General features: G+C 35.0%; 1 long non-coding RNA gene across 8 annotated transcripts; it reads right to left on the reverse strand.

Moving 5' to 3' along the window:
• Positions 1-940: 940 nt before the first annotated feature.
• Positions 941-23,927, reverse strand: LOC105049668 (uncharacterized). Of its 8 annotated transcripts, XR_012143348.1 has the most exons (9): positions 23,334-23,909; positions 23,100-23,245; positions 22,935-23,014; positions 18,327-18,982; positions 16,896-18,089; positions 16,578-16,787; positions 2,009-2,068; positions 1,893-1,931; positions 941-1,755 (listed from the first exon to the last, which is right to left on the reverse strand). It is a non-coding gene; the product is annotated as an uncharacterized lncRNA (long non-coding RNA). The 8 variants fall into 8 exon arrangements; XR_012143345.1 differs by lacking the exons at positions 16,578-16,787; positions 16,896-18,089; positions 18,327-18,982 and having other exon boundaries at positions 23,334-23,491; positions 23,796-23,927; XR_012143350.1 differs by lacking the exons at positions 16,578-16,787; positions 16,896-18,089 and having other exon boundaries at positions 23,334-23,900.
• Between the last annotated feature and the right edge of the window lie 2,681 nt (positions 23,928-26,608).

A 26,608-nucleotide genomic window follows, 5' to 3' on the forward strand; every position in this document is an offset into this window, starting at 1 on the left:
GAAGAGAAGCGACAAATCAAGTTGAATAGAAGAGAATATATAAGTCCTATGATAAAGTTCTTATTAATTTGTTCAAGTATCTATGAATCATTTGTTCTCTATTAAGCACAATAATTTCGACAATTAAGCCTCATTGACTCTTTCTCATGTCTTTTTGTCAAGGAGAAACTTTGCTCATGCCTTGGTTTAAACTTCTTAACCTTGGAACCAAGAAGGCTCAAAATTCAAAGCCTTGGGGTCTACATTCCATAACATTATGTATGATAAGAGCAAAGTAATATGACCTTAGCTAATAAATTAAATCATAATAAAATAATTATTCTGACAAAACTTGTCACTGAACTGCTGCTAGATTCATCGGTGACCTACCCACTACAAGACCAAGAAAGAGGTGTTGCCACTGCCATGGACTGCCGACTTGATTCCAGAAAAAGATTGGAGGATGTCAAAGTCTGCATGGCTCCTGTGTAACAGTAGCAATAACATGGGAAGCAAGACTAGGACATCTGTGAAGATTGCCTCTGCCCATAGGGACGGGTAGGCTGGAAGAGGAATTTATAAAGTTTGAAATTGCTCACATCTGCCCCTTTGTTTGAAGCTGATAGACAAAAAAAGATCTTCAACAGAAGAACAATAAAAGAGTTTATATATAAAAGTTATGTAACATGACTGCATGTTACTCTTACATCTTCAATCATCCACCAATCATAGATCCAAATAAATGGCAATGAATCGAGCCTTTAGTGCAAAATATTATGAAGCTATTCCACAAATTGGTCTTAGATACAGCTAAGTTACAAAAATGGAGTAATAACAGAAGCTAATGCTCTTCACCCGATCCCACACTTGGCTAACAAATAAGAAATAAAATTCCTGATCAAACTTTATTAATCACATAAACGGCCCTTTATATGACAGATATTCCTTGGCTGCACTCATATGCTCAAAATTGAAGTTACTTTAAGACATCATAAACAAAGTTATGTTAAACAATGTTTTAAAAATACAACGGAATGTACAAAGCAACATTCCACAACTTTCCAAGATATATTTGCTGTTATTAAAAAAGAATGAAAAATATTATTACATTCTTTGCTTATGTATTCTAGCCTTCTAGGTGTAGATCTCAGGAACTTCATACTTGTAGATGTCTGCTCTACTGAAAATTTCAGACACTAACAATCCCTATATGCCAGCCTGTAGATAGTATCTATGTACTCAACGGGTGCCCTGTGGTTCCCTGATTGGATGGAACACCAGTGTATGAATTGAGATTAACTTCATACTGTATGAATTGAGATAAACTTCACAAAGGATGTTGAGAAAGTTCTAAAAGGAAAAACACAAAAATCTGCACTATTGACTTGAGTTCTTTGAGGGTTCAGGGTATGGGTCGATCCAGCACTTGTCCTATGTGATAGCCCTTTGCCATCTCTTTCTGAAAAGATCCAATATGAAATAAGACTGCTTCCTCACCTGCATAAGAGCTCAACCCATTAAACACTATTATAGAGAGCAAAGCAAATGCCCAAAAAAAAAAAATGACTCTTTAAACTCTAGAAGCTGTAGGTGTATGCAGGTTGCCTTAAAGTCTACAAGCTCAACATCGATCCGTGCATTCGACTGACTTTTCAGAAAGAATCACCATCTTCAATACTTTGATTTCATTTAAACCATTCAATATAATCCCCTATAATTGGAGGCACTGCTTTAGTTTCCGGAGCATTCATATAACGATCACAAGCCAAAGGTAATCTGTGAATTTGAAGTAGAAGATCAATTTGTAATGGGCCTTTAATTTTGTCAATTATTTGGACTAAAACATGGGCATGAACATCAAACAAGGTGAGTGATAAAATGAATAGGCCAAAGACAAGCTGTAAAATACTTACTGCATATCTGTCTTTTAAAGTAGAAGATCTATGATGCACCTGCCAATTCAAAAATATGCAGACAGTTCAGTAAACTTATTGATAATGTGAACTCAAGCACTAGTAAGCAAACCTACCACTTTTTCCAAGTTAGAAGGCTTTGTCTGAAATGCACCACTAGGACTATCCGTGTTGTGCTGCATAAAAGAGAATGCTATCAAGGAATGCCAACTTGACTTTTGAAGTTTAGGCATAAATGGACTAAAAGTTTCAATATATAACATCTGATAGATCATTACAAACTATCTAAGTAGAATCTTGTCCAATGTGGAAGGATAAGAACAAAACACATTCACACAGCAGCAACTGTTCACTCTATCTTGCTCAGGCATTTGTTCGGGCACACAAATGTAGGAAAATATGTTCAATTGTGTGTAAGTTCAGATGATAAATTTGTCAGACCCACCTATGTGGGCATGGCAATTCAGTATTCAAGACCCCTCATTTATTGCATCTATTCCTGCAACTCACAACAATGCTCTCATGCAACATAGCAGGAGGGACTTTTTATGTGCATGAAACAAATGCCCTGGAGCATTACTTGAAAGTAAATAGGCAAACTGATAAACAGATTTACTCATTTTACAAGATGAAAACATTTAGAAGTTCACAAGGTTCATGAATGAGATGAAAGGACAGGTTACAGACTCTAGTTCGTCTTGCATACTCATGGGCCCATCCACCAAATAGCTTAAATTTTTTTTTCATTGGTCTTTGACATGATATTAGAGACAGCTATCCCTCTCACCTACCGATGCCTCCATGCTTCCACTCGCTAATACACTTGTCGCCCCTCTTCGGGCTTCAACCATGGGGATCTGCATGTGAGAGTGCGTATAGGGGATAGTCCCATGTTGGACAGGTTAGGGAAACATGTTAATCTTAAATGCTTGGAGATACCGCAATTTTTGGCCACTCTACAAAGTAATTCAAATATCTATATATTATAATGCCACAATATTCTATCAAAATGCTATCAAAATCATCATTTATTCCATCGGTCTTCGAATGAAATAGATAAGTTTCTAGTAGGCTCTCTTTTAAGCACCCCAATGCTTTTGTTTCCTTGTCAGCAAGCTACCATTTTCTACCATTTCTTCTTATAAACTTTGGTTCACCTATAATCGATCAATGAATTAGCAACCTTAGATCAAATGACAACCTCGTTTCATTGTCATTTAGTAGAAAATGACTCAGAGAAAAATGAAAGATGCTAAAGAATGAGGAAGGTCAAAATCTTCTACCATATTTATTTGCTTCCTTGCATATCTTCCATTAAGATAAAAGAAAAAAAAAAGTAAGAACAAGCTACTTTTGTGATGGCTTGGTCTATTGGACCAGCCGATCACCAAGATGGCCCAAACCCCACCCAAACGGCAGCCCAAAAAAAAAACTGAGATGAAGACTCCCAATGGGAGTCTTCTTCTCTACTGAGTCCGGCATGTAATCAGACTCCTAGGGCTGCCAAAACCCTAGGAGATCCACTATAAAGCCATCTTCCCCTCCCTCCAAAGCAGTCCACGACTAGCCCAGTCCCCTCTCTTCTTCCTCCTTTCTTTCCTATTTTAACTATTTCCCTAGACCCATGGCGACGGGAAATTGGACCCGGAGACACCACTGGAGCTAAGGTAAAGCCCTAGTCCTCCTTCCTCTCTCTCTTGCCCTTCTTCCAATGGATTTGGGTGCTATCGCCGGCCACCGGCTTCGTCGGAAATCAATAAAATCAGAATCCCCAATTTCCATCATTATTCTCTTCTTTATCTCCTTCCTCAGGCTGCCTCCACCGCCGGCGATCATCACTGAGGGCTTCGGCCTCCACCTTGCACCGAGCCATGGCGAACACCTGGTCCCCAGCAGCTAGCAAGTGGGCTGGGACCCAAGGAAACCGAGCAAAGGGCTTTGGTTTGGCCCTGTTCCTTGCTCTTTTCATCGGCCGGCCACTTGCCATCGGCTGTCCTCTGCTCCATCGCCACTGGCCACCTATATCGCCACCCCCGCTGGCCTTTGGCCAGCGACCTCCTTCCTCCTTGTTTGGCCAAAGAGAGAAGAAGAAGAATAGAAGAAAAGAAAAAAAAAGAGAAAGAGAGAGAAGAGTTCTCTCTCTTCTCTCTCTCTAAGATTCCTTTCTACTCTCTTTATTTCTACTCTCTATTTGAAACAGAAAATGGAAGAGAATTAATATATCATATTCCATGATTTTGTACTCCTATATATAGAAGTGTACAGAAATAGATTTTTCTAAAGAGAAAAAGTCTTATAAAGAAAAATACAATAAGAGAAAGTCTAATTAGGAAAAGACAAAAATGAAAAAATATAAACATAAAGAAATAATAGAAAATAACATATGTCAAATGACACATGTTAAATATACTCTCTAACACTCCCCCTCAAGTTGGAAGCATAGATATCCAACATTCCTAGCTTGCCACGCAACAAAGAGAACCTACTACCTCCAAAGGCTTAGCGAACACATCAACCACCTAATCTTCAGAATGATTGTATGGAGTACATACTTGTTTGCTTGTGACTTGATCTCTGATGAAGTGACAATCAACCTCCATGTGTTTTGTTCTTTCATAAAATACTGGATTGTTGCAATCACTACAAGAAAAGAGTGTTTTTGCGATGGAATTATTTGTGACGAAAATATTTTCGTCGACAATAACAGTATTTACGACGAAAAATTAATTTCATCGTCAATAATAAAATATTTACGATGAAAATAATTTTTCATCGCAAATACTTTCCTATCAGCGACGAACAAAAGTTCCGTCGTAAATACGCATTATTTGCGATGAATATTTTCATCGTAAATAATGCATCATTTATTTTAATTTTAAATTTTTAAATATTCACGATGAAAATATTTTCATCATAAATAATTTAAGTATTTACGATGAAAAATATTTTTTCATGGCAATAAAATTGTTCTCAATGAAAAATTTCATCCCAATATTTGAAAAAAAATAAAAAATTAAAAAATTAAAATTATAAATTATTTACTATAAAAATATGCGTCATAAATAATTCAGCATTTGCGACGAAAAGTTATTTCCGTGTAAATACTCGATTATTTACGATAAAAATTTTTAAAGCCAATATTTTAAAAAAAAATTTAAAAATTTAAAAATTATAATTATTTGCGATGAAAATATTACGTCATAAATAATCCAGTATTTCAACAAAAAATAATTTTCATCGTAAATACTCAATTATTTACAACGAAACTTGTTTCGTCACCAATATTTCAAAAAAATAATAATTTAAAAAATTCAAAAATTATCGATTATTTGCAATGATAATAATTTCATCGTAAATAATCGAGTATTTACGACGAAAATTATTTTTCATCATAAAAACTCAATTATTTATGATGAAAATTTTCATTGCAATATTTTGAAAAAATAAAAAAATTTAAAAATTATAAATTATTTGCGACGAAAATATTGCATCGTAAATAATCGAATATTTATGATGAAAAATGATTTCCATCGTAAATACTCAATTATTTACGATCAAATTATTTCGTCGTCAATATTTTAAAAAAATAAAAAATTTAAAAAATTTAAAAATTATAGATTATTTACGACAGAACTTTTTATCGTAAATAATTATTATTTACGATGAAATCTTTATTTTCATCGTAAATATCGATTATTTATGAAAATAATTTTCATCGCTAATAATTAAAAAAAATCAAAAATTTTAAAAAAGATCAAAAGTTGGTAATTATTTGCAACGAAAATTTTTCATCGTAAATAAATAATTTTTACGATGAAAATAAATTTTCATCGTAAATAATAATTATTTCGACAAAAAATTTCGTCATCAATAGTTAAAAAAATAAAAAAAATCAAAAATTAATTATTATTTACGAATTAAAATGAATAGATCCTTTTGAATGAAATGAGCTATACATTTATTTGTGACGTAAAATTTATCTGTTTATCGCTGTCACCGTTACTAGTGATATCAATGAATTTTTCTGAAGGAGTATCTACCTTAAGCTGCATGAAAGAACCTCTTTCATGCAGAAACCATATATAGTTAAACAGGCATTCTAACATGACTTCCACGATCTCGAAAGGTACCGCACTTTCCGCATTAATCGACGCTCAAATGTATCTCTGTAGGAGTCCAATCATGAGAAGACATACAATACGAGCATTCATCTTCCTAGCAATATAAAGCATAAATATGAGCTTGTGCTTTATAACACAACTTGCACTATCCACAGGTCTGCTTTGATTCTGGTTAATTGCTAAATCTTTGAGACACACAATTTCGCAATATTCTCGTATCCGACTTTCGGAACAAGGACTCCAAGAAGAAGACGAGCTCTTTGGAGATCGAAGACCTCAAAGCTATCAATCTCCCATAATGCCCATTCCATTGCAGAAGTCAAAGAGCTGTTCTTATAACAATTATTAGCAACGTAAATTGAACTTTTCATCAAAATTATATTTTTTATGTACGTAATTTTTTGGAGGAAAAAGCTTTTTTTGAAGGACAAATCGTAAATTAACTTTTTATATAATTTTTTTATTATTAAAAAAATATTTTTTATGAAATTATTTTGGAATTATTTTTTGCGAATTATTTTTTTTTGATGAAATTTTTTAGAGGAAAAAATTTTTTTTGACTAGAATTATTGATGACAAAAATAAAATTTTTATTGCTAATAAATTTATTAACGATAAAATATTTTTTTCGTCGCAATAAATTTTTTGGGTGAATTTTTTTTAGAGAAAATTTTTTTTAGTGAGAATTTTTTTTGGACGAAAATTATTGGCGATGGATATCGAATTTTCATTGCTAATAAACTTATTAACGAAGAAATTTTTTTCATCGCTAATAATTTTTTTGGATGAAATTTTTTTAGAAGAAAATTTTTAGTGAAAAATTTTTTTTGCAAAAATTATTACGATGAAAATCAAATTTTCGTTGCTAATAATCTTATTAACGATGAATTTTTTTTATCGTCAATAATTTTTTTGGATAAAATTTTTTTGAGAGAATTTTTTTAGTAAAAATTTTTTTTTGACAGAAATTATTGACGACGAAAATTTTCGTCGCTAATAGTTCTACATTCAATGCACGTCAACTCGATGTCCCTTCACGCAAAACCCTCTTCCCTCCTCCCCTCTCCTCTCTCCCCTCTCCTCTCCCTGAGCTCTCCCCTCTCCCCTCTCCCTCTCCGTGCTCTCCCACCTCTCTTCCCGCCGGCGAGCCCGTCTCCATCGCGCCATCTACACCGTTGCCGTGCCGTTGTTGCCGTCGCCGTCCGTCGGAGGTAAGTTCCAACCCTTTTTTTTGGGTTGATCGGCCACCGGGGGGCAGAGGGGGTTACCAGGATGGCCGTGGGCGGCCGGCGGTGCCACAGGCTAGGGAGAAGGTCGGCCGACGGAGGGGCTTGCAGAGTCGGGGTGGGCGTGGGGGCAACATGGGGGGGATGGGGTCAGGGCGACACGACAGCGCTACGGGGCCGGGGAGGGGGTCGGCCGGGAGGGGGTCGACCGGGGAGGGGGTGGGCGGCCGGGGCGACATGGGGCGGGAATGGGGTCGGAGGCGACACAGCGGCGCCATGGGGTTGGCCGGGGGAGGGGGTCGGTCGGGGATGAGATTGTAGGGTGGGGGTGGGCGGCCGGGGGAGAGACAGGGCGGGGATGGGGTCGAGGGCGACACGGCTACGCCACGACGGCGCCACGAGGTCGGGGAGGGGTCGGCCGGAAGGGAGTCGACCAGGGAAGGGTGGGTGATGGCACGAAGGGGGTCGGTCGGGGAGGGGTGGGTGACTGCGGGAGGGGGTTGGGTGACTGCTGGGAGGAAGGGAAAGAAATGAGAAAAAAATAAAAAAATTAAAAAAAATAAAAAAAATAAATATTAATCAAATATTTTATTATTTGATTAATAAAAATAAAATCTAAATCACATCTGAATTGGATCGAGATTGGGATCCAGATCAGATCCCAATTCGGATGGGATTCAGATCGGGATCTGATCAGATCCGAGTTGGGATCCGGATCGCGGGGGGTTGGAGAGGGCGACGGTGACACGGGGGTGGGTGATGGCGGCGGCACCGCGAGAGCGGGGTCGTGGAATCGAGTCTGGACGGTGCGAGGTGGGGGACGGCGCCGACACCGTGGGAGCGAGGCCGTGGGCGATCGAGTCAGAAGCTCGTTTAGGGAAAAAAATATTTAGAAAAAAATATTTTAGATAAAAAATATTTTTAAAAAAATAAAAAAATTATTTATTATTTTTAAGTAAAAAATATTTTAAAAAAATAAAAAAATCATAGGCCCTCGAGATTAGTTTTGTGTTATTATTTTGCGTTAATATTATTTTATATGCTCAACTACTTATAATTTATTTTATATTTATTGCATAAATTTTTTAGTGTTATTGCTGAAATTTATAATTTTTTTTTGTTCCACTAGCACAATGCACATTGCTTTTGCTTATTACAATTTAATTATTTTATGTGCTGTTTTGTATGCTTTTGCTTATTACAATTAAATATAAAAAATATTTTTATTTTAAAGAAAACTCTACTAAAATTTTTAATGAAAAAATTTCAATACAGAGTTACTTTTTTTGATGATTTACAAATTCATCTTTGAATGTACGTTCAGATATGGTAGTTAAATTGCATTGAGCCGTAGATTTTGTTCAAGAGTCAATCTGATCGAGATTGACTCTTGAATGTCCCGTATTGGTTTTTTAAAAAATAATAATCTTATTGTTGTTAATAGTTGATATTTTGTTTCATTATGTGATACTCAGCAGTTATTTGTCCACTGTTCTCCGGATATATGGTGATAGGGTGCGTAGCACCATATTCACTCATATACTTAGAGAACCATAGGGAGATGATGCGAAATTTCTACAATAATGAAATAAAATATCGACTAATAACAATAATAAGCTTATTACTTTTCTGAAAGGGATAGACCACACCTGTTATAATGATTTGAAATGGATAAGAAATGCATTTTTGCTTCATTAAAATGGTGGAAGAATATTTTTTATGTTATTGTTTAGTCTGTGTTTTTAATGCATGCTGTTTTGTATAAAATGATCCGTGTCCGAATCTGAATCGAATTTGATCTGAAATTTGGATCGGGATTCGATCCAAATCTGGATGGATCCGGTTCGGATGAATACCACTGAAAATTTTTTGTTGTTAATGATTTTCGTGTTTGTTGTTAGATGGATATCAACAAAAGTTGGATAAATACTAGAGACATTTTTTTGTCTGAATATCGAAAAGATATTCAGATTTTATTGACTTTGTACGGCATAAGGCTAATAGTGCTAGTCGGATAAAGTGTCCACGCAAGAGATATGTCAATATAGTATATCATCACATAACACTTGTTGAGGAGCATCTGCTACGTTATGGTATGGATGAAAGTATACTTGCTAGATATAGCATAGGGGGGTGATCCGAATGAAGTTGTGCGCGACAATGACGATACTGAAGATGATAGTGATGCTGCTGAACCTGTCGAACATGTGGTATAGGAGAACTATTGGATGATTTACATCAAGATGTTTGTTCAAATGTACGCATAAGTATTAGTGCATCTAAAGGCAATTCTGATTATGAACAAATATCCACCTGAGATAGAAGAGACTTTTGAACAGTTTGCAAATTGTAAAGGATGCACGAGAGCCACTCTATCCAAATTGTGCAAAGTTCTTCAAGTTAGAATTTTTGATAAAATTGCTTCATATTAAAATCATGACCGATGGAGTCAAAAATTATTTGATCAAAATTTGATATTGATTAAAACAGTCTTTCCGATAGAGAAGACTTTTAAAATCGTATTCTGAAGCAAAAATATACATGCAGGAATTGGGACTTGGCTATATTTCTATGCATGCCTGCAAAAATGACTGTATATTATTTTATAAGGATAACGAACAGACAACTGAATATCAAAATGCAGTGAGCCTAGGTATAAAATCGATAATAGAAAAGAAAGAAAATACCTCAAAGATTTTGAGGTATTTTTCATTGATTCCAAGACTTAAAGGCTGTATATGTCCACAAAACAGCAGAAGAAATGAGATGGCATCATAAGCAGCAAGTTCCGGAGGAGAACATACCACCCGACCGACTCTGTAGTGTGAAAAGATTCGATGTAAAGCATCCGCAATTTGTGAGTGACCCACGCAATATCCAGCTTGGTCTAGCGATAGATGGATTTAATTCCTTTGGCAATTTGAGTACTTCTACAGCATGTGACCTGTGATGCTGGTTGTATATAATATGTCACTTGGAAGTGCATGAAAGAACCATTTATTTTTATGTCACTATTAATTCCAGATTCAAAAGCACGGGTAATGAAATTGATGTATATCTACGACCGTTAATCGATCTGAAGGAGCTATGAAAAAAAGAGTACAGACATATAATTCTGTGAGTTGAAAGAATTTTAAATTGTATGCTTTGATTTTATAGACCATAAATGATTTTCCTGCATATGGAAACTTAGGTGGAGCACCAAAGATATCTGGTATGTCCAATATGCAACAAGGATGCATTCTCTTATATTTAAAGCATGGACGAAAATATGCTTCATAGGTCATCGACGGTTTCTACCTGATAATCATTCTTAGAGAACCTTTACAACTAATATTTGATGGTAAGTCTGACTGACGTCCAACCTAAGGAATTAAATGGAGCAGAAGTTTTAGAACTTGAAGTCATTGAAAACGTCCAATTTGAAAACATCGGATACTCACAAGCAGAAGCATACTGAAGCTGAGCTGAATTGGACGAAGTGAAATATTTTTTTCGAACACCGTATTGGAAGTAGCTACTACTTCGTCATAATCTGGATGTAATCACATTGAGAAGAATATTTTGATAATATTATCGGTATTGTATTGAACCTCAGAAAAAATAAAAGATAGTATAAAAGCTCGTCTTGATTTGCAGAAAATAAAATCCGATCGGAGTTGCATTTAGTTCGTCGAGGTGATAAATTTTTTATGCCACCTGTATATTATTCGTTGTTTAGTGAGGAAAAAAAATTTCTGTGGATGGTTTAAAACCGTAAAATTTTCTGACGCATATGCTTCAAACATATCGTGGTGTATTGAAACAACAACGGAATATTTCTGATATGAAAAGTCATGACTCCTATGTGATGATGCAACGCTTGCTTCTTGTGGTCATGCGTAGCTATTTGGGTGTGATGTTCAAACTACATTGATTGAGTTGAAAGTGTTCTTCCGAGAATTGTGCTCGAAAATTGAAATTAACTTACTTGAGAAGTTTAAGAAAGATATCGTACTCATTCTTTGTAAGTTAAAAAAAAAATTTCACCATTTTTTGATGTTGGTATTGTATTTTTCTAGAGCTTTTGGCAGACTGTACATTATCGGTGATGTATCCTATTGAAAGGTAAAAAAATTGTACACACTTGTCATATCAGTTATAAGATGTAAATATTTTTTTAAAATTTAAATTTATTTTTATTTGCAGATTCTTGTGTATCCTAAAAAAGTATGTGCGCAATAAAGTGTGGCCTGAAGGATCTATAGCGAAGCATACGTAGCTACGGAGTGTCACATTCTGCTCGATATATCTTAACGATATCGAAACAAATTCAATCGTACAGATCATAACGCAAACCGTTAATAGATGAAATGAACCGATGCTGTCTATATTTAAACAAACGGTTCGACCTATTATGGAAGAGATATGAATTTATGGACGTAAATGAGCTATCCAAGGCACATTTCTACGTTCTAAATAATTGTGAAGAAATTAAGATTTCATTGAGTAATACCATCTTAGCATACTGTTTAATATTTAAGCAATTTTTTCATGTCGATGTAAAATTAAAAATCATGATTTGTTGCAGTAAGCACAAAAGTATACCATGCAGAGAAAATAATACGGATGCTGATGATCGACATAAAGAAAATTTGCAAAATGATTTGGTGATCTTGTAAGTTGCACTAGTAATACGTTATTTTAATAATTATAAAATAATTATTTAACCAATAATTTTTTATGTTATGGTGTAGATGAAATATAAGTATTTCAATAAAGAAAAAGGTGCGATCGATGAGTTATATGATTTAGCATATGGTCCCGATCGAAGAGTTAACCACTATGCATCTTGCATCATCGGAGGAATGAGATTTCACACAAAGAGCTTGAGATGCAACGACGAACCCAGAAAGTGAGATTGTTAAGATAGGATATAAGGAGAAGAAGAGATTGAATATTATGGTGTACTGATAATATCATAGAATTGAAGTATGGGTCCAGTAATTCTGTATTCTTGTTTCAGTGTGAATGGTGGATATTAGCGATAAAAAATCGATATTCATATCGATCTACACTTTATCATGTAAATTTTGCACGAACATGATACCAGAATGAGCCGTATATTTAGCAACTCAAGCGAAACAAATAATATATTTGAAGGATCTAAAGTATCGAGGTAATTGCATGTCGTACAAAAAATAACACCTAAAAGGTATATGACATACCAACCCATTAGAAATGATGAAAATTCAAATTTACATGAAGAGAAAATTTTTCAAGAGGAAGAACAAACATTAGCCAAGCTTTTGTTGATAAAGAACTTGTAACAACTCTTTGAATAGGGCTATCTGCCGCCCAACGAAGTTGAAGCTGATTTTGTATTTAATCTTGATGAGTCAGAAGACGACATCTGTTCATAAATGACGATGAGATAGAAGACGACACATGTCGATTATTGTGATTCGGAGGAGGATCTAAACATCGAGAAGATACGAATATTGATGAGTGATCTATATTCTTTGTTCAATCTTCTCTTGCAATAATGGTATGCGATATAATTCTATTCATTAGAATGTAATTTATTTTCTATTATTATTATTCAATATTATATTCATTTATATATCAAAATTGTAGATATGGCATCAGGAGACAGATGACGACGTTTGCGTTTGCAGTCTATCCTGAAGGCTGAGGCCCTTCATCGTTTCCACTGCCGCACCAGCTCCATCGCCAGAGGGTCATGCACTGGCAGGTGCGAATGAGACGGGTCCGAATGAGACAGATCCGAGTGGTATTATTATATTTTTATATAATAAAATTTAATTTTTTTTATTTGGTAGCTATCATACTAATGATTTATTTATTGTTATTTCAGACCAGTCTCTACCAGTAGTCAGACGAGGGCGAAGTCCATCGAAGAACCTCCTCTAGAGCATTGGAGATGCAAGCACCTGAGACAACGTCTCCGTATCGAGATACCACCTGGCTACACCAAGCCCATTAGGGGATGGTGCGAGCCATGACAGACCGAGCTGCATTATATGCTACAGCTATGCCCCCGTAACTTTTCGATTGGCGTCACATTATACCAGCTAGAGAAATTTTCTACATCCATTACAGGTAAAATAAATTATACTGTAAATATTTAATTAGCATAGTATTCTTCTGATATTTTTATTGGTAGGGTGTATTTGATATTATTATTTTAGGAGGATCGCGTGCGGCGAGCTGTGGACGCTCATTTATCTTTGCTTTCAAGAAGTATCGCCACCCATCCATCAGCATTGGTACCATGTGATGCAAATCATGGGATGGAAGCAGCGCGGCAGCGGCCCTATGACAGCATCACTATGGATGATTGGACTGTCATATGCCGGCATTACGAGATCCGACATATCAGGTTACACATCCAAATTTTTTTTAGAGTTTAATGATTGAATCATTTATTCTTAAATTAGCTTGTTACCTACTAATTTGACTGCTAACTGTACAGAAAAATATGCCCAGAACACCGTGAATCGAACAGACAGATCGTACCGCATTGTGGAGGTTCGAGGTCATTCGCTCGTCACATGGAGTAGATGTAAGTAATTTCTAATTAGTATATTTTAACTCTATTTAAAATTTTTTTAATTAATTATTCTCAAATTGCAGAGAGATACTGAGAGTGGTGAACTTCTTGGTAGGATCGATATCTACCAGCGGACCCACCAGCGATAGTCAGAGAGTGGACATGGAGAACCAGGAGCTTTTTGTAAGTTTTTTCAATTATTTTTTTCGTTCACAGTTTGATTTTTCGTACGAAATTAAAATAGCTATAACTTTAATTTTCAAGACCGTATGATAGACATCAGATTCCAACCTATCCCTGAGGGCTTGATCGCACCCACAGATGACGAGATCTGTGATCAGATGCTTGGTACAAATCATGTTATATTAGAGGTCTAGGGTATGGGATCACTGCTCTCTCATCCTCATGCTCGTCCAGAGCTGACATCTATACTGCCTACAATGCTCGACTGATGAAGGTGTAGAGACAGATTGAGCAGCGAGCTGATGAGTTGACTGCACGCATCGACGAGTACCAACGGCTCCACATCCAGATGATAGAGCGGATAGCGCAGATAGAGCAGATGATGCAATTGATGAGGCAGCAGCAGATCGATCCGAGCTCATCCGAGTGCTCCCTTTCCCAGTCCGTTCCCTTCTACAGATGCCGACACTTGACAGCCTATTTGTGTAGCTTTTTATTTTTATTTTAGATCTCTTATAATTTTAATTTAATATAATAAAATAATAAAATTTATTTATGAATTTAATGTGTGAATTTTTTATTTAATTTTTTTATTTTTAATTTATAAAAAATATTATAAATATAAATTAAATATATATTTTCATAAATTATTTTTTAAAAAAATATGTGTAAATTATTAATGACGGAATTATCCCCGATGAAATATTGATCGTCAAAAAACATATTAGCGACCAAAAATTGATCGTAAATAAATTTTTTAATAAATTTAAAAATATCAAAATTTTATATTAAATTAATAACGATGAAACTATTTTCATTGCAAATAATTAAAAATTTATTACCGAAAAAATTTATGTCGAAAATTAGAATATTTGCGACATAAAATTTACGTCGCTAATATTTTTAAATTTAATTTTTATAAAATTTTTAATTAAATTAATAGCGACGAAAATAATTTCATCGCAAATAATTATATTTGAGATGAAAAATTTATGTGCTAATATTTTTTTAAATTTAATTTTCATAAAAATTTTTAATTAAATTAATAGCGACGAAAATATTTTCATCACTATTAATTTATTATTTATTAACGATAAAAATTACATCAAAAATTATCATATTTGCGATGAAAAATTTACATCGCTAATACTTTTTTAAATTTAATTTTTATAAAAATTTTAATTAAATTAATAACGACAAAAAAATTCATCCCAAATAATTATTTTTTTATTAGTGACGTAACATTTCATCGTAAATTATCTTTTTTTACGACTCAAATTTTTCATCGTAAATAGATTTCCAAAAAATAATTTTTTTATGACGAAAGTTTTTTATCGATAATATTTATTATTTACGATAAAAAAATTTTCGTTGTAAAAAATTATTAACGACGTCATTATTTACGACTAAATATTAGTAACGATAATTTTATCGCTAATAACTATTAGCGACGAAAATTCATTATTAGCACGAATTTTTTTCGACGCTAATATCTTATTTTGTTGTAGTGATGAAAATGACTGCTTGATTATCACAATACATAGGAATAGATTTATTATGCTGAAATCCAAACTCCATTATCAAAGAATGCATCCAAATTAACTGCAAGCAGCATGAGCTATAGCTCGATACTCTGCTTCTGTACTAGATCTAGCCATCCGTCTTGCTTCTTACTCCTCCAAGTCAAAAAATTTCCTCCAATAAATGTACAATAACAGAAGTTGATCGTCTGTTTATCTTCAAACCAACATAATCAGCATCAGAATAACCAACTATATTAGTATGGTTATTCTTTTTGTAAAACAGTCCAAGTCCGGGAGCCTTCTTAACATACCTGAGAATGCCATATGCAGCCTCCCAATGGCACTTCTTGGATTTGTCTATAAACTGACTAACAACACCAACTGCAAATAAAATATCAAATCCAATAACTATTAAGTAAATAAGCTTACCAATCAGTCTCCTATATGTAGTTTATCTGATAGTTCTTCAAAATCCTCTTTCTAGAGCGCTCCTATTTGATCAAGAGGAATATTTGCTGGTCGAGCACCAAGCATGCCCGTCTCTTATGGTAGATCAAGAGCATACTTTCTCTGAGAAAGTACAAATCTTTGATGATTTCGAGCCACCTCTATTCCAAGGAAGTACCTCAGCCGACCTAAATCTTTAGTAGCAAAATGTTGCTTCAAGTGCCTTTTAATTGCCTCTATGCTAGCTTGGTCATTGCTGAGATAATAATGTCATCCACATAAACAACTAAGATGACCACTCTAATGGAGGTGCACATAATGAACATCGAATGGTCCACATGAGTTCTGATAAAGCCAAATTGACAAACAATCTGACTAAACTTCTAAAACCAAGCCCTTGGACTCTACTTCAACCCATATATCACTTTTCTCAGATGATATACTCTAAAGCTCTCCCCCTAAGCCCGGAGGCTGCTCCATATACACCGTCTCTTCAAGATCGCCGTAAGGAAGGCATTTTTCACATCAAGTTGATATAGAGATCAATCCATGTTGACAGCAACAGAAATCAAAATTTGAATAAAGTAGAAACATGCCACAGGAGAGAATATCTAAAATAATCAATACCATACATCTGAAAATATCCTTTTGCAACCAATCATGTCTTAAGCCTTTCAATGGTGCCATCTGACAGATACTTGGCGGAGAAAATCCAACGACATCCAACAACCTCACAATTAGTTGGTGGAGAGACCAACTCCCAAGCGCCTCTGCTCTCTAAGACAGACATTTTCTCTTCCATTGCTTGTCGCCAACCAGAGTGAGATAGTGCCTCTACATTTCTGAAAATAGAAATAGAAGAAAGGGCCAAGAAAAACTATTGAAGGGCAGGACTAAAATGATCCTAAACAACAAATGAAGCAATAGAATATTGAATAGAAAACATTTACCCTTCCATATGGCAATAGGAAGATGAAAATCTGATACAGGTGGCGAAGATATTGGATCACTTTTTGAGGGTGAAGATAGTGGTGGCGAAAGTGCTGAAACTTAATTTCATGGACGTCGAGTATACACCTTCAGGGGTGGTGGAGAAATAGCAGCAAGCATAACTACAGCTCTTCTAAAGTGGAAGGAAAAACCGGAGTAGGAATAGATGTTGGTGGAACCAGTAACTCACTAGACAGATGCTCCTATAGATGAAAAGTAAGGCTGCTCCTCAAGAATGCGACATCAGTATTGACAAATACATTATAACTCACAGGATCAAAGCATCTATCCCCTTCTAGTTTTAGCATAGCCAAGAAAAACACATTTGATGGCTCTAAGAGATAGTTTATCCAAGCCCGGTCGGAGGTCATGGACAAAAACTATATATCCAAATATACGAGGCAAAGAAAATAATAGGTGATGTGGATATAGAAATTGGATGAAAATTTATCTTGGAGTACTGAAGATAGCATATGGTTAATAAGATAGCAAGCAATCAAAAAGCATCTTCCCAAGATGTCAAGAATGAAAAAGAATGATGTGAGCAATGTCAAGAAGATGGCAATTTTTGCGCTCAGCTACCTCATTTTGTTGAGGGATGTACGCACAAGAAGTTTGGTGTTGAATCCCATTTGAGCACAAAATGCATTTAACTCCTGCTGGACAAACTCAAGAGCATTGTCAGTGTGAATAGAATAAATATCAGTAGAAAACTGTATCTTTATTTCTTATAAATATTTGTGAAGATAGACAAGACCACAGACCGTTTCTTTAACAGAAACATCCAGATGGTACGAGAAAAATCATCAATAAAGGTCACAAAATATCTATGACCAATACAACTCTTGACTCTAGAAAGACCCTAAATATCAGAGTGAACCAACTCTAATAACCTTGTACATGTTTTATTGACTCTTCTTGAAAACATTGACCTGTGATGTTTTTCAAGCTGACAGGCGTCACAATTAGACAGGACCGACGACTGACCAAGAGGGACAATTTGATACAATTTTTGAAGAGATGGATGTCCAAGCTGATAGTATGATTGCTGAGGACACACTACAAATGAAAAGCTCTCGATCTTGGTACATCCAAATAATACAGGCCATCAGCACCTTCATGGCCCCACCAATCTTCTTTTTCGTCAAGAGATCCTAAAAATACAATAAGAAGGATAGAAAGTGACTGAATAGTTTATAGACTTGATAAGAAAATTGACTGACAAAAGAATTAATGAAAATTTAGGCACATAAAGAACTGAGAAAAGTGACAAAGAGAAAGTGGGTGATATAGAACCACAACTAGATACTAATGATTGTCTAACATCAGTTAGAAAGATAGGAGGATGATGTTTGAAATAGAAAATAAAGAGAAGAACAGTTTAGAGTCACCTCACATATGCGGTGTAGCGCCTAAATCAATGACCCAAGAGGAAGGCGCAAATCCAGTGGCAGACAAGAGAGCAGTGCTACTTAAGGCAAAGGATGCTACGAGAGGAGTCGAGGAAGAAGCAGAAGACAGTTGAATCGTCCGGCGGACCAATTGCTCCAAGTCCGTCCGAGAAATAATTAAAGTATCAAAAGCAATTTTAGTGGGTGCAATAGTAGTCTCAGCTCCCCTCGACTCTGGAGCAATAACTTGGTTAGCCCAATCGGACTTACCATGCTTCTCCCAACACTTTTCCTCCACATGATTAGTGCGGCCACAGTAAGTACATTTTCATCCACTGGAACTAGTCCCACGACCACGGTTTCCCAAATATCAGAGTGAACCAACTCAAATAACCTTGTACATGTTTTATTAACTCTTCTTGAAAACATTAACCTGTGATGTTTTTCAAGCTGACAAGCATCACAATTAAACAGGACCGACGATTGACTAAGAGGGACAATTTGATACAGTTTTTGAAGAGATGGATGCCCAAGCTGATAGTATGATTGCTGAGGACATGCTACAAATGAAAAGCTCTCGATCTTGGTACATCCAAATAATACAGGCCATCAGCACCTTCATGGCCCCCACCAATCTTCTTTTTCGTCAAGAGATCCTGAAAAACACAATAAGAAGAATAAAAAGTGACTGAATAGTTTAAAAACTTGATAAGAAAATTGACTGACAAAAGAATTAATGAAAATTTAGGCACATAAAGAACTGAGAAAAGTGACAAAGAGAAAGTGGATGATATAGAACCACAACTAGATACTAATGATTGTCTAACATCAGTTAAAAGATAGGAGGATGATGTTTGAAAGAGAAAATAAAGAGAAGAACGGTTTAGAGTCACCTCACATATGCGATGTAGCACCTAAATCAATGACCCAAGAGGAAGGCGCAAATCAAGTGGCAGACAAGAGAGCAGTGATACCTGAGGCAAAGGATGCTACGAGAGGAGTCGAGGAAGAAGCAGAAGACAGTTGAATCGTCCGGCGGACCAATTGCTCCAAGTTCGTCCGAGAAATAATTAAAGTATCAAAAGCGATTTTAGTGGGTGCAACAGTAGTCTCAGCTCCCCCCAACTCTGGAGCAATAACTTGGTTAGCCCAATCGGACTTACCATGCTTCTCCCAACACTTTTCCTCCACATGATTAGTGCGGCCACAGTAAGTACATTTTCATCCACTGGAACTAGTCCCACGACCACGGTTTTCTCTTGGCCACGTCCACGACTGTGGTCGGACGAGGAATTGCGACCATGACTACCAGCAATAAGTGTCGAAAACTCAACAAAAGTAGTTTTAGATTTTGAAAGTGGAGCCAAAACTGATTGAAGACAAGAAAAAATAGAATATAGGAAAAGCAAGGAGTCACTATCAAGAATCTGATTACGAACAGAGCATACTCAGGAGGAAGGGCAACCAAAAATTGAACACTTGGAACTCCTCGCTTTGCTATTTATTACACTTACATCTGTAGTTGATGGCTGATAGATATTGAGCTCGTTCCAGAGCCCTTTGAACTTGGCATAAAAGTTGACCAAGGATCCACCAGTATAGCATAAGAAAAATAGTTGCTAAGACAACTCAAATACTCTAGATAAATTCTTGCCATAAGAATACATCTCCTTAAGAGCATCAAATTTCTTTAGCAGTGTTTAGAAACACCACATTAGCACTAACATCCGACTCCATGCTGTTCAACAACCAAATGTAAACACATGATCCTCCGTGAGCCAATCTTTATACTTCACATCATTAAAAAGAATTGGATCATCAATCAAAATGTGGAGCTTGCCATATGCACTAACAAACTTCTTGAATGCTCGAGCCCATACAAGATAGTTTTTACCATTAAGTTTAATTGTGGTAAGACTTTGCAAATATGAGGGAGGCAAAGATCCAACAGTTGAAGGCATCATTGGAGTAGTATCAACCATCAAATTAGTATGAAGGCAAACAGTCAATGTGGTAGATTCGGTAGTTCAAAATCATCACATATAGGCAGGCACAGAAGATACTTAAACTGATGGCAAGCCGCAGAACATATTTATGCGACGAGCCATAGACCCGATCCCAGTAGACGGAAAAGGAGAAAGAAGCGACTCCTCCCCCTTAAATCATTTAGTAAAGGAAGTTCCTCTGTCTAGATCAACAAAAAAAGAAGAACAAGAAAGGAGAGAAAAGAGAGGAGAGGCGATGTACGAGTAGAGAAGGTGATAGGAGAAGAGATGGTGGTGGATCTTACTTAGAGAACTCTAAGCTCTGATACCATAAAACAAAAAATAGAGAAAATTAATATATTATATTCCATGATTTTGTACTCCTATATATAGGAGTATACAGAAATAGAATTTTTCTAAAGAAAGAAACCTTATTAAAAAAAATACAATAAGAAAAAGTCTAATTAGAAAAGACAGAAATAGAAAACTATAAACATAAAGAAATAATAGGAAATAACATATGTCAAAAATACATGTTAAATATGCTCTCTAACACTCTCTATTTGATCCATGAACCCCAATTTTGTTGTCGTGCTCCCCTATTATGGACCAAGGAATTCTTTTAAAAGGAAGCCCGAAATTGCTTTGATATCCATGCAATATGTCGGATCCCAACCCGATCCTCGTCAGATATTCATAGATCTATCACCATTAATCCCCACCAAGTTACCCTAGCATGACCCTTGATGATCTCGATCATAATTTTCTCTTTTACGGTATACGACGATTCTCTCCACTTTCTCTCTCTAAAAAGACTTATGCACTCAAGATAGAGTCCCCCTTTCTCTTCTAAGGATCCAAATTGACCCAAGCAAGACATCTCGAATAGCTTTGATACTCAGATAGTCTATCAGACCAATCATCTGGTCAACGGCCTAATGTTATTATTATTTAATTAATTGAAAAAAAATTGATTATGATTTAATATTTTAAATAGGATAATATGATTTTTTTAACGAAGTCTGAAGATCTAGGGCAAACAGGTAAATGATCTCATGCTCCTTATTTATTTTAAATTATCATGTTTTGTATGCAATTGATTGTTACTAATGAAATCATATTTTTTATAAAATAAGAACAGTATATGAGATATAAAAAATATATTTTATTCTGACAAGTGATTTTATGAATATGTTTTATGAAAATGATATGTTTATGAAGTATGAATTTTATTTTTTCTCACCTACATGTATATATGTTTTAAAAAAAAATATATGAAAATTTTAAAAGCTCTCATATAACTATAACGAATATCTAAACTTGAGAAGATCAAAATCCGGAGCTAGCATCCATAAAAACAATAGATCTACCAGCAAGTATAAAGTTGGCATACGAAATAAGAACTTTGTCGATTAAGAATATTGATCCTATCACAGGTATAAAGTGACCATAGCATGAATATCTGCAAGCAAAATTTTGAAACATGATGTGAACACATGACCAAACAACTTATGAATAATCATGTTTACGAAATATTTATGATTTATGCATATATGACTGGTTTATATGATTTATTTTATGAAATATTTTATTTTATAATATCTATTATTTTTAAATATCGAATTATAATAAAAAAACTTATGCTTGATCCGATAGGAAAGCATAGGTTTTACTTCAGCAATTTTTGCACAAATATATGACAAAACTAGACCATAACATTCAGTTAATGCAATTATTGCATAAAAATATGATGTGCAATAGACAGATGAATACTGAACAAGTCACTTCAGCAGTCAACTGTTATAAGAAAAAAAATTAAACTAAAACATCAAGATCTCAGTACCCAAACTGCTCTTCTTAAAGGAGGGAAAAATACCATTATAGCACAAGTAAGCATCATTTGTTCATTGCCACTAACCTTATGGTAAGCATCACAATGAGCATTTATTTGTGAAGGATCTATCATTAAGTCTAACATCTGATCAATTAATAATATTGAAAACATTACACACCAGTACTGCACTTAGAACCATAACCAAAATAACAATCTTTAATCCTTTCCTGCAGAAAAATCAAAATTCTATAGAATTAGAATTTGTTGATAATTTAAATATGAACTATTCTAGTCACTTTTGCTAGAGTGAAAATAATCTCAATCGACCATCAATTATTCGCTGTCTGAATGTCAATGTGAAAACATAGATGCAAATCATACATGATGATAATCAGAGTTTGGGTGACTCACTGATCATAAAAGATCAGACTGAAGTGTCAAAACTTGGCTAAGTTACGTCACCAATTCAACCATGTTCCACCTGCTAAACTCATTCTCTCCCTCAAATTCACCTTACCTTCCTTTACCCACTTCAGTCAACCTCTCTTCTCACCTTCCTCCAACCCCACTGCCTCAATCTAGTTCTCCCACCAAAACTGGCGAGGGATCAACCCACCTTTACCCAGATCACCTCAACCCACTCTTTTTCCTGAAATCTAGCCTAAGGGCTTCCTCCTCTGCCCATATTGTCATTGGTCAGCAAAATATTTCTAGTATTAAGTTAATAGATACAATGGTTAAGCAAAAAGAAGAAGAAGAAGAAGAAGAAGAAAAGAAATATATGCATACCTCCTGTATACGGTCAAGAGCATGAATATTATCTAGTGTATCCAGAGATGGAGAAAAAGACCACCATGTAAACAGAATATCTAAAAGGATAATTGCAAGCACTTGTTAGCATAAATCATAGACTGAACTATAGTTAAAAATCTTGTGCAAATATAAAACCTGCACCTCATTCTATATAAGAGTTGCAAGTGGCAGACAGTCAAATAGGTCAGTGAAATATTTCCACACATTTGCATTGCCATATTTTCATCATGCCCCTTTAATTGCAAGCCAACCATCCTTGTGCTGCCTCCAATTGCCAACACATGTTCCTGAATTTCAGGCAGCCAACAGCTAATTAATCTTTCTCTTGAAATTTAGGGGAGATGTGTAGGCAATTTCCAGTATGATGCTGCTTACCTTGTTCCACCATTGTCCTAACCTTGATTGAGACTGCTATATTTTTGTGCAAATTTGAAGCTTCAGAACGTTGTCATCCAAAAGCTCTGATAGTCTACTTTCTCTTTTCACCTCTCAGCTCCCCCTTTAAATAAACTACTACATCAAACACGAATGCGCTTCAAATCCACACACCACCATAAAATCAATCAATGAACCAGCAACAATACACTCAAATAAAAAGGGATTAAAAACAAAACAGATCCTAAAACTCACTCCGATTCCCCGTCAGATCAAAAACCTAGGATCTAACAATAACCCAAATTCCAAAATCAACAACCCAAAACCCTCGAAATCAAAGAAATCGTAGGGGACAGCGCCGCCTATCAGGAAAAGATGAACACGAGATCCAAAACACGAAGACAAGATCCAAAGGAGTGGCGTAAGAGAGAGAAAGAGCGAGAGAGAGAGAAAGGGATATACCTTGACGCCTTCCGGCATAACCTCCCTGGCCTCCCACCACGAGCGCAAACCCACTCCAGGGCCAATGCGTATTCGTCCAACGCAAGTAAGGGCGTAAACGAGTTTATCTGTTCGCGAGCTAGTGGAGCTCCATCCGGATTTAAATTTAGCCCAATTAAATTATTATCGATTTCGAATAGTTCGCATAATTTTTTTAATCGAACTGAAGTTCTCAATTCCAAAGATTACAAATCTACTTAAATTTATATATTTTTTAATAATATTATTTTTTTTATAATATATATTAATTTATATATCATTACAGATTAAATTTTAATTTTAAATTAATTGATATTTAAATCGATCACAAATTTTATCTATTTTTTAAATGAATCTAAGATATTAAAATTTGGATAATTTTGAACCAAATTTGAGTTCAAATATTTTGATTTTTTACTGAGTCAAATACAAACCTAAGATATTAAAGTCCAGACAATTTAATCAATTTTTTTTGAATCAAATTACGCTTAAACTTCCAGCTAATTCAATTTTATATATATATATATATATATATATATATATATAAAGTAGAAAATGAGAGAAAATAGAGTGGCCAAGTAACTGTCCACATCAGGAGCAAATTTTCATCCATGAATGCATATGGATCAAAACTATTTTTCATATGCTGCGTATTAGGACTTTCTATCCAACCATTCTTCCAGCATTAAATGCAAACATTATATCATTAATGAATAATATTAAAATTCATTTTGGTCTATTAATTAGACGATATCGTCTGCTGTTATTGATCTTCGAAATATGAATGACATGCTCTTACAATTCATCCAGAATATTTTTTAATAAGTTTTTTTTTATCACATAATAATGATGTGATTTTATAACCCACATGCAACGTGCAGGATAAAAAACTAGTTAAATATATAAAAATAATAGAAGGGAGCAAGCGAGGAGCTCCATTTATGTCCTAGGTCTCGAATGCACTGTCCAACTGGAACATCTTGCCCATGGTATTAGATTTTTTTATTATTTTTTATTATTTATTTTTAAAAGTACCTCCTCCTCCAACTTATTTCCAAAACTACCTTCCACACATAAAATCGCCACTTCAAGTGGCGATATCACGGCCATCCACGCCTATCTTTAGTCCACTTGGCGAGATGAGGTAGACAAAAATGAAATCCGATTTGAAGTGGCGATTTCATAAAAATGCCAGGTGAATAGCGATTTCTAGAAATCACCACTTCAAGTGACGTGGGGGGAGGGGGTGGGGTGCGTGCGGGTGGCCGACGGACGGTGCGGTGGCCAGGGGGCAATGCGGGGGCCCTGGGGACCAAGGGGTGGGTAAGGGCGGTAGCACGGGCGGATGGAGGTAGCTGCGAAGGGGGTGGGGTGCGTGCAGGCAGCTGGCAGGCAGTGCGGGTGGCCAGAGAGCAATGTGGGGGCCATAGGAGACCGAGGGGGTGGTAAGGGTGGCCGCATGGGCGGATGGAGGGGTTGAGGAGGGCACGAGGTGTGGGTTCGTCAGGGGACTAGGGGGTGGTGCGAATGGCTGGGGGTCGGGGATGATGCTAGAGACGCGACAGCCAGGGGCAGATGCCTGGGGGTCGGGGGTGGAGCGGCGGGGTTGGGGGGGGTTGTGGCGTGCGGAGGAAGGAAAAGGAAGAAAAAAATAAATAAAAATAAAAAATAAATTATAATAATAAGTATTAAAAAATAAAAATAATAATAATATATTATTTTAAAATATATATTATTTTTATTGTTTAAATTTATTTTAAAAAATAATTTAAAAAATAGTTTAAAATTATTTTAAAAAAGAATTATTTTTAAAAAATATTTTTTAAAATTAATAATATATATTATTTTAAATAATAATAATAATAAGTATTAAAAAATAATAAAAATAATATAAATTAAAAAATATTTAAAATTAAAAATTTTAAAAAAAATATATTTTTAAAATAATGATAAAATATTATTTTTAAAAAATATTTTGAAAAAAATACTTAAGGTCCAGAATAGGGGTGTAAGTGGATTGGAGAAAATCAAAATTTAAACTGATCCAAATCGAACTAGAGATTGGATCGGATTTTTGACTTCGATTTTGATTTTGAGTCAATTTTTAAAAATTTTGACTTTGGACTTAGATTTGGATTTAATATAATAAAATCTAAATCCAATCTAAAGTTTAAACTATGGGTTCAAACCAAATCCAATCCATTTTCTAGTTAGACTTTTGGATTTTATAGACACAACATACATAAATATATAATAATATATATATATATATGTGTGTGTGTGTTTCAACTTTAGTTTCTTTCAAATATTATAGAACTTATTATATTTTGACGACGTAGTTTTTCTTGAAAATCTAGAACTTATGTTTTTGATATGATACTATTATAACATGACTTGTTGAGATCTGGTATTAAATTTATATTTTTTATTTTTATCTATTACTATTACAATATTTTTGTTAGATGTAAGGAATATTGTAGAGTACCTATAAACAGTATATGTTTTGAATTCATATAACTTGCTTTTGAATTATTATCCAAATTGCAGATTATATATGTAAAATTCAAAAATCTAGTCCAATCCAATCCGAACTTTTTGGACTGGATTAGGACTAGTAGAATATTTGGTTCGATTTTAGAGCCAAATTTTAAGTCCAAAATATTTTGGATTGAGTTGGATTTAGGTATAATCCAATCCATTCCAGTCCATTTACACCCTAGTCCAAAGAACCATATAATATTGAAAAAAATGCTATAAGTCACCATATGTAGGACGACTCTATGAGTAGAATCGTC

Source organism: Elaeis guineensis, chromosome 8 (assembly GCF_000442705.2).
Source record: "Elaeis guineensis isolate ETL-2024a chromosome 8, EG11, whole genome shotgun sequence".
Lineage (NCBI taxonomy): Eukaryota > Viridiplantae > Streptophyta > Magnoliopsida > Arecales > Arecaceae > Elaeis > Elaeis guineensis.